Raw genomic sequence first — 8,682 nt, 5'->3', positions numbered from 1 at the left:
TTTTCAAGAAAGGCATCAAGTTATTAGTGGATAACTACCGCCTGGTAGCTTAACAGTTCTAGCTTGTTCAATATGAAACAGAAAATCATAGTTCAGCTTATTTTACATCCAAAGAGCCTTCAGACATTAACCAATCTGAATTCGCGGAGGGTAAAGCATCCAAATAAGTCGCCAACATAGCTTACTAAAATAGTCCGGGGATGAGTATTTTTAAAATTTATTTCGAGAAGTTTTAATGCATTTATTTTGATTATTTCGAAATTTTCGATCAAGTTCATCATGATTTTATAATCAACTGGGGAGCTGATTTCATTAGGAGTTCCTTGGCGCTTCATAAATTTGCTAAGAGGCTATTTAACGAATCGATCGTTCAGTGTTAAAATTAATATGCTTAGTTATCGAAGTGCCCTCCCTTACGGAACTTCCTTTGGGAAAATCAAATTAAAACGAATTATTTTTTGGCTTTTTCTATTAACTGTTTTGCTTCTCGATATTTTTTCGGCTTGAATTCGGCTTAAGCTATATATTAATAACATGAAGGTATATAGTCTGTTTGGGAATGATACCAACCGCTCATTATCCCAGCATTTGGAGGATTCTTTCGTTCTTTTACAAACTACATAATTATTTCTCTTTGAAAAGGCATGGCCTTATACTCTAACAGTTTAATATATCGTTTTAAATAAAAAGATTATTACTATAGCTGCCAGCTCGACAAAAAAATCTAGAAACCATAACAGTTACGTCGGAACCTGATTTCGATTCCCATATAAACCAAAAATTTAGATCAGCAGCAAAAATTATTAGTTCTAGCTTTGAATAATTTGTAATTAAAATGTCAAATTTTGCTAAAGTCGTGTTATTGTCAACTTCACACAAACGCTACTGAGGTCGGGTCGGTTTGCGCGTGGAATCGTCTTTAGACGTAAATAGAAAAAATTCAACTTCTTAAGGCTCTTATCTGAGTTGCCTTCCAAAACAAATCGTAAAATATTTAATATATTGCATGGATTTGGTAAACATACAAAAAAGCAAGCTTGTCTGCGAAGAATGGTTCCAAGTTGTTTGAATTTAGACGTTAAATAGTTTGTTTTCATAGAGAGTTATCTATGAACCTAGTCATGAATAAATTCAAATTTAATTATATTTGTACAATTTTATTTTTTATTTACAAATATTTTATTTTTAGCATAGCCATTATATAAACTGAACAATATATATGAATGTTTCAATCACCTGTCTTCACTAGTGCAATAAGGGTCACATTGAATAGAATTTAGTAATCATATTCTAAGACGCCGACCATTTGTAGCCAAAGGACATTAGTTCAGAGAACCGCCAAAAATTCGAATTTATCAAAATAATGTTTAGCGGACAAAACTTGATGTCCGCACGTGTCGGGCGGTAGTAGTAGTAGTCGAGTAAGAGGCATTTCTTATTTGAATCCAGTAACTCTTAAATTGCATATTCAAATAGATACGTATAGCCGTGTCTACATCTATCTATTGCTTGAACCTCATTCATTAGATCCGGTTATAGTTTGAGGAACACTCGATGCCACAGAATGCATATGTCGCTTATATAAGTTTATGACCTTGTAAATTTTCCTGCTTATGCCTGTAAGTTTTAGTAATTTTCGATGGGAACTAGAATTAACGCTGATCTATGTTCTAACTTTTTCAATCAAAGCAGAATTGCATATTTTTTTTTTGGAAAAACTATTTACCGGAACCATTTTCTCGCAAATTTTTACTTTCAACGGTAGAATGAGGTATCGCTCTCTTACAATAGGACTGAGAAAAAGGATACGTTTATCAAACTATTATTGGTTTTAAAAATTAGCCTTCAAATCTGAGACTAAATCCTTACTAAACCATATATACTTATATGCAAATAAGGTATTACTTTCATTTTTGTATAGATTTTTTTTATTGGTTTTGTGGGTTTCTTAAAAAGCGTGATTTCTTTTATCTTTCTTCGTCCACATGTAGTTGTGGCTACATAAATTTTCTCGGTACTTACCTGCTATCTGCATCTACTTGCCTCCCATACGCATGGCCTGCAAAGCGTTTGTCAGAGCTTGCAATTCTTAGCACTCGACTGAGCATCCTAGAGCGTTTCTGGAATCCATATCACTGAGTCTTATAAAAGAGATAAAAATACTTCGTGTTTTCATGATCACTCGAAGTCGTCGTCACCGTCAGCGACATTATAGTGTTTCTACCAACCTGTTCTTGTTATTGCCTTACCATTATAGCCCCGAGGTCCTGTCAGCCTCTATCTGCTTACTATTGACAAGAGAAACTAGTAAAGGACGTAGGCAGCAGGGCACTTTTGGCCTCTGCTGTGCTCTTCCACTACGCGGCTAAGTACTTGCGCAACATAAGTCCAGCTTCGATTTAACCCTGTTCCAGCGTATGTAGCTTGTGGTGATGGCTAGCGCAGGTCAGATTCTATTAGATTCGCCGTCTCGATGCTTCTTTCCGGTGGCTGTCACCTTTATCGTAGCGGGTGCCTCTTGGACCATGGTCTGATTCAGTCGCTTCTTAAAGCTTTGATACCGCTTCGGGCGGTGACGCGCTGAGCTGTTTCCCTTCCCTTCTTACGAGGGAACTGCCGGTCCAGTTGTGTAACGAGGTCTTGATCAACGGCGCATGCGCAAATATATGTTCTACTTACGCGGCTTCATGGCATGCGGCTATTTTACTTCGGCGATCGCGACACCAGTCGATAGTGGTTTTATTGCTGTTGTAGCTAGAGTTGTGAGCGAAAAACGTATAATTGGCATCGTGACGGATTCTCTTAGTATTGTCATAACGTCTCCAAGCGACGAATGATAATACTGCACAGCAGGAAAACAGAAATCCCCGATTGTCCCTCATTAATCGCGTGACAAACCTAGTTTCGTTCAGAGATGAATCTACATGGACACTAATTTTCATCATTCCTTTTCAACCGATCTGAAAGAAGCAAACCTATTTGTTAGAAACGTTTAAGGATAATAACGATTTTATGCGCGCGTGTTGTTTACCTTCAGGTTCAGCTGATGGTGTCATAACATGTGCGAGACGGATCGGAAATAGTTCAGAGCAAGAAGTCGCATCTTTTTTATAGTTTTTATAGTTATACATGAAAAAAGATAAAATATTTCATTTCATTGACTGATATCCTGCTTCTCAAGATGCATTAGCTTACATTCAGGTGTTGTTTTGGGGAAAATCAATAGAACCAACTTTGTGAAGAGTACTTATTCGTTATTAAGAAGCTTGAGCGATCGAGGAAAACATTTACTATCTATCGAAATGTACTTATCTTACCATTTGTTGTGGCAATTGTTGTAGATGAAAGGTTTAAACGTACAAACTTGCTGCCTGGCCTAGTTTTACTGCATTTCTCTTCACTGGCAAGCGAAAAACATTGTTCTTGTTTTTAATAACTTCCCACATATTTTCACACAGTATAGTAATTTATGGATATGAGAGAAATTATGCAAAGCAGACAGGTATGATTTGTTTATCAGACAAGGCACATCAGACAATCAAGGGGATCTCAGCACAAACAGGGTCTACGTTTGTTTTAACGAGGCCAGTTATTCTGTGCAGAGTATCCCCACATACTGTTTCGGTAATGATGAATTGTTAACCTATAGTCCAACAATGCGTTGTGATTTTGTATCACTTATGCAATCCGTGAAACAAACCTGAATCCCTGAATAATTGTAACCACGCAAACATCTCAGGAAATTTATTACAATTATCCTTTAGTAAAAGCTACGTGCATAGACCCACAATTCGGTTTTTTTGCTATCTAACATAGGCTTTTTTTTAATGTCGACCTGTCTTAAGCATCGATCTTCCCGAATATAATCGTTAAAGGTGCCCGACGTTGCGTCCTAATTAGGCTCATAAATTATACCGAAAATTCCAATATGAATATCATGTAAATAGGGTGTAATTACCGCTAACTCCGTGAATAACAATGAAGAAAGCGTCGGCGTACTATTTTGTAGCGGATTTAAATAAACTAAATCCGAATCGTTAAGAATTTACATCTGGCTAGAGACGAGTGAGCTCCTACGTACACTTTATCCTAGCAGTCAAGTAAGCATATCAGATGATGTCCAGCCACTTGGGTCTCCCACCCAAAAAGTTAGCTGTACATACAGTAAGTGTATGGTGTCGGTACGACTGACAGTTATACGTGTGCTTGTAATAGATGTTATCACAATTAATGTATAGCTTTAATATTAGTAAATCAAAGACTATGGTCCGTTCGATAAAAAGCATGATTTAAAAATCAAATTGATAGGGTTTTATCATATGCTACACCGTCTACTTTACATCTTCGTTGGCATAATGCAGAGGACGTACGATTTTGAATCCACGTACGAAGAGAAAATTGTCTTTTCCTACCTTTTCTATGTCAGCAAGAAAAATCTTTGCTTTACGAGCGTGCTGTTTGATATTCCTTTAACTATAGCTTTAAGAAAAATATGATTATAGAGTTGGGTTGACTATGCAAAGCCCTTCGTATCCAACAGGCGTTCTGAATAATTTGAATAATTTTCCGCGGTCTAGCGTATAAGCTAATCCTGTACTAAAAGATGTTCACAAGGTAACGCAACTTTGAATTTGAATCATCTTTATCTCGTGGACGTATATTCTGCCCACGTTTAGCTGACAGAAGAAAGCATGCAGAACACTAATCGCGAGACCGTATCACTGTATAGTTCGAGCATCGTGTAACTTCAAGCAGTCATCTACGTTTTGTGTCCAGTTACTCTAATTTGGAGCCAATAGATAGTGACGCCCTTTGAGACTACATGTCACGATCGCTATACGATAAAATAACTTAATAAAAAAAAAAGTATTACCATATCGATTGACCGAAAATCAATTATATAGTGATATCGTGCATCTACAAATGGCCCTAATACCTGCCTTCGTCGCTATTACCTTTTACGATAAACTTGGCTAGTTCGACGGCATAAAAGGAGCTGCTGCGAAAAAACTACGCAACAGCACTCCGACATAGTCTAACATACGATGACTACATACGATCAGATTTGCGGGGTTTAATTGCAGGTATCTTTGCAAAAAAAAAAATGGCCGTCAGTTGAGCGGAATAAGGCAGACTGTAACCATGGCGTCCTCTTTATCATCTTCACTTGACAGAATTCACTTAAAAAGCTGATGCTTGAGTTAGCTGCGTCAGGACAGGTCACTGCTAGAGGACATTGCTACTCAACATTCTGCCCGACACTAGAACACTCTGTCCAGTAAGAGATTTCTGTGCAGAATCATCATAGAAGAGAAAAAGTAGTGTCCTAGATCCGAAGAATGACACACTGACCTATATGTGATCGGGCTCTCAAGGCCTGCCGTTTCTGCCTAACCATTTGATTTGGACCGTCAACGCTATTTAGTAGAAATTTTCAAAAGTAAGAAAATTCTTCAAACCCTAGTTAAACAATTGCTAAACAAAAATCGTAAAGTTTCCGTGAAATGGATTTAAACATTTCGCCGGAAAACCGGAAAGAACGTGAGTAATAGAGTAAACCACAAAGCGGGCTAGTGGAAAAAATCGAACACCCCTACACTAAATAACGCTCATCTTTCAAGCAAACGAATAGGTAAATGTTATTGCTAATATTCTTTAGAAATTAGTGGCGGCACATTATTCTACCATGGGGATGTGTGAATATGGGCAAATTTGTATCCGCTTCGTTAATTAAATTTATTCTTATTGAAAATTGGTATGCTTATACTTTTGTTGGTGGTAATCATTTCGCAAAAGAGATTAAAATTGAGGTGGTTCAATAGCCGTAGTAATTTTCCACGCCATCGCGACAGGATCTTACTCACTTTAGTTGTTAATTAGAGCTACGCTCGGGCTGATCCCGTGCTTATCTCTCTATATGTTTGGACGTTTTTTTTTTACCTCTATGGAGTAATGCATATTCGACACAATATTCAATAGATCTTAGCTTGCAAACAAACCCTACCGATAGGGACAAGCACAGAGACATAAATGTCGATACGGAGCTTACAGTTAACAATTTTCAAGAATCATGACTACCATAAGGTTACCACACAAGCATGATATATGCTTTTGGATTAGTTCGTACTATGCAGCGCATTAGCTCTGAGAGATTCTTACACTTAGAAATATGTAATCCTAATGAGGGTTATCGATTTTACGGATGTTTATAAGCGCAATGCAGAAAAAACGGTTTTATGTTGCTAGCTAGATAACTGTCAATAAGTTGATTCCTGCACATAACAAGACTACCCGGTATCTCCTAGCTACTAAATGACTTTAGCCGAAGAAAGCTCAGCAGTCTCTTTTACAAATCTTTCGATTTGAGATGTTTTCATTACGAACTGTCATTTTTTCATTGGCGGTTTCGTGCTGATTTTGCAATGGGAGATTTGGCAAGTTCCTTCTTTTCATGCAGCTTTCCCGTAGGTTGTAATTGCTCACTTCTGTGTACGAGGGCCGATTTCAATATCATTCCATTATAAATGAGGCCACAGCAACACATCATTTCCGGTCCGTGCCCTCTAAAGGCTACGGCGAAAATAATCAAACTGGTTGGCGAATAATAGCTTTTTTAAGACTTCTGCAGTAAATTGGTCGATACGGTAACTTTGGCGGTTAAGCCTTTGGCAGAAAAATACTTAGGGGGGCTGCCTTAGTTCCTGCCAACGACGTCGAGATGCAGGACCTGTTTGAACAAGTCTAGTTACTTATTTATACAAGTAGCTCCAAAACCATATATATATATATATACATATATATATATGTATATATATACATATATAAGATCGTCCTATGATAGCCCTCTGCTCCTCTGGAACTGTGTAACGTTTAAAAACTGCGAGCTATTCGGTGACAGGGGTCGTGCGCGGACTCTGTCATGCATTGAAAGGCAGAAAAAGTTTGCCCGGCGTCTCCGTCAACATGGCGGTGGTGCCTGGTGAAACCCTATTTACCGCAGTAATCGACCACCACTTATCAGCTCTGGCAAAATTAGAAAACGATGTAGATATATAGTAGGGAAAAAGTGAAGATTTTGGTAATTTTTTTTTGTCACGAAATGATATAAACTTCTATCAGTGTGTCAGCGATTACAAGACGTGAGAACCCATTTATAACCGGCCAACTGTAGTTGATAAACGTCGCCTATTGGAATACATATGACAGAGCCACTTTTCAAGCGAACCTTGGGCTTATCAAATAATTTAGTTTAAAAAGTATTTTAATATACTTAGAAAATTACTGGTTTTACTCAAGCTTACACATATTATAATTACACCGACCTTAGGTCAGCGATGCTTATAATCTTCAAGAAACTAAAAGATTCTACTGGGTCCGCTCACTTTTAAAACTTACCGAGTTCCATTTGGATTTATTTTGCAAGATATAATTGTCGCATGATTTTTTTCCGTATATCCTAAAAGGAATCATTGCCTACCTCATTTTTATCAATTCGCAGCTGCAATTTTTAACTGTTCATACATGATCTAGATCTAATCAATCAGTAAGTTATTATATTCAATGGAAGACGTCCTTATAGAGCTAATGTTCACAATAGGAGACAAAGTTACGATCCAGTACCTAGGTTTATCCGTCCATAGCTAATCGCGGCCTATTTGCTAAAGCTGGTAAATGAAGTCCTGTGACTCTAAACGATTCATTTATTCGTACAGATGCATTAGACAGGTCAAGTGTCATATTAAGGACGACAAATTGTTCGAGCGTACGAGACACGCAGGCTTGATCTGAAGTTTTCCAAAGACGGAATATTACTACTGCTAAAAATCTCGCTTGTGCACCCACGGCGCTGTGGTCGAAGTGATTGATATATATAGAAGATTCTAGAGATGACTTTCTATATATATATTCTAGAGATTCTAGAGATGGCTTTCTTGCAAGACAGAGCTAATGCACAATTGTCGCGGTGCTTTATCAATCTGTGTTAGTTGTTTTTGCTAGACGAAGACTTCGAGTTGTTATTTTACCAAGTTAGAAATCCCTTAACGAAGGATATGTGTATGTTTGCTTGGTTCCTTCGTAGGCCAATCGATACATTCGATCTAAAATTATCCGCAGTTATTTTTTAACACTAGTGTTAGTAAGGTGTATATAAATAAATCGATGCGCGTGTGTTTGCTTTCGATACAGGAGAATGAATGGTTCTACCTAAAACCTTGTTATACACTGTTTGTTCATAAATAGAAATCAGGTATCTATACGCAATTTTATATAAGTACCAACAGGGATGTCCCTGATAGACGTGTTTATTAAGATGTTTAGGCTCTCGCCAGCTTCGATGACTATTTTATCTTCAACTTTCTCAACAAATCAACCTATCGGATATCTCATTTTAACGCTTTCAGATCCCTACAATCTTTGCAGAGCACCTGCTTCAGACGATCAGATGTAAAGAATCAAACTTCAAAAGGATCACTGTACTGGTTCTAGGTTTGACATTAAAAAACTACCTTTCGCCTGCTCTTGCAAAAACTCCGCAAATGTCCTTACGACTCGTCTGAGATAATTAGAGGAATTGTCATTTTTCCTAAAATATCACCATACTTGTATCAGGGTGCAGGTATGTCCCTTGGAAAGAAAATCAACAATGTACAAAAGAAACCAATATAGTTCAATATGTGTAGT

The 8,682-nt window shown here is 37.5% G+C and overlaps 1 long non-coding RNA gene across 1 annotated transcript; it reads right to left on the bottom strand.

Annotated features, from left to right (window-relative positions):
* Positions 1–1,199: 1,199 nt before the first annotated feature.
* On the bottom strand, positions 1,200–2,512 carry LOC111264236 (uncharacterized). Its single transcript, XR_002682769.2, has 3 exons — positions 2,250–2,512; positions 2,023–2,120; positions 1,200–1,617 (listed from the first exon to the last, which is right to left on the bottom strand). It is a non-coding gene; the product is annotated as an uncharacterized LOC111264236 (long non-coding RNA).
* Between the last annotated feature and the right edge of the window lie 6,170 nt (positions 2,513–8,682).

The sequence above is a fragment of the Varroa jacobsoni genome, unplaced genomic scaffold (assembly GCF_002532875.2).
Source record: "Varroa jacobsoni isolate VJ856 unplaced genomic scaffold, vjacob_1.0 scaffold_839, whole genome shotgun sequence".
Lineage (NCBI taxonomy): Eukaryota > Metazoa > Arthropoda > Arachnida > Mesostigmata > Varroidae > Varroa > Varroa jacobsoni.
The sequence above is the reverse complement of the archived record's forward strand: the minus strand, read 5'-3'. Positions and strand labels throughout refer to the sequence as shown.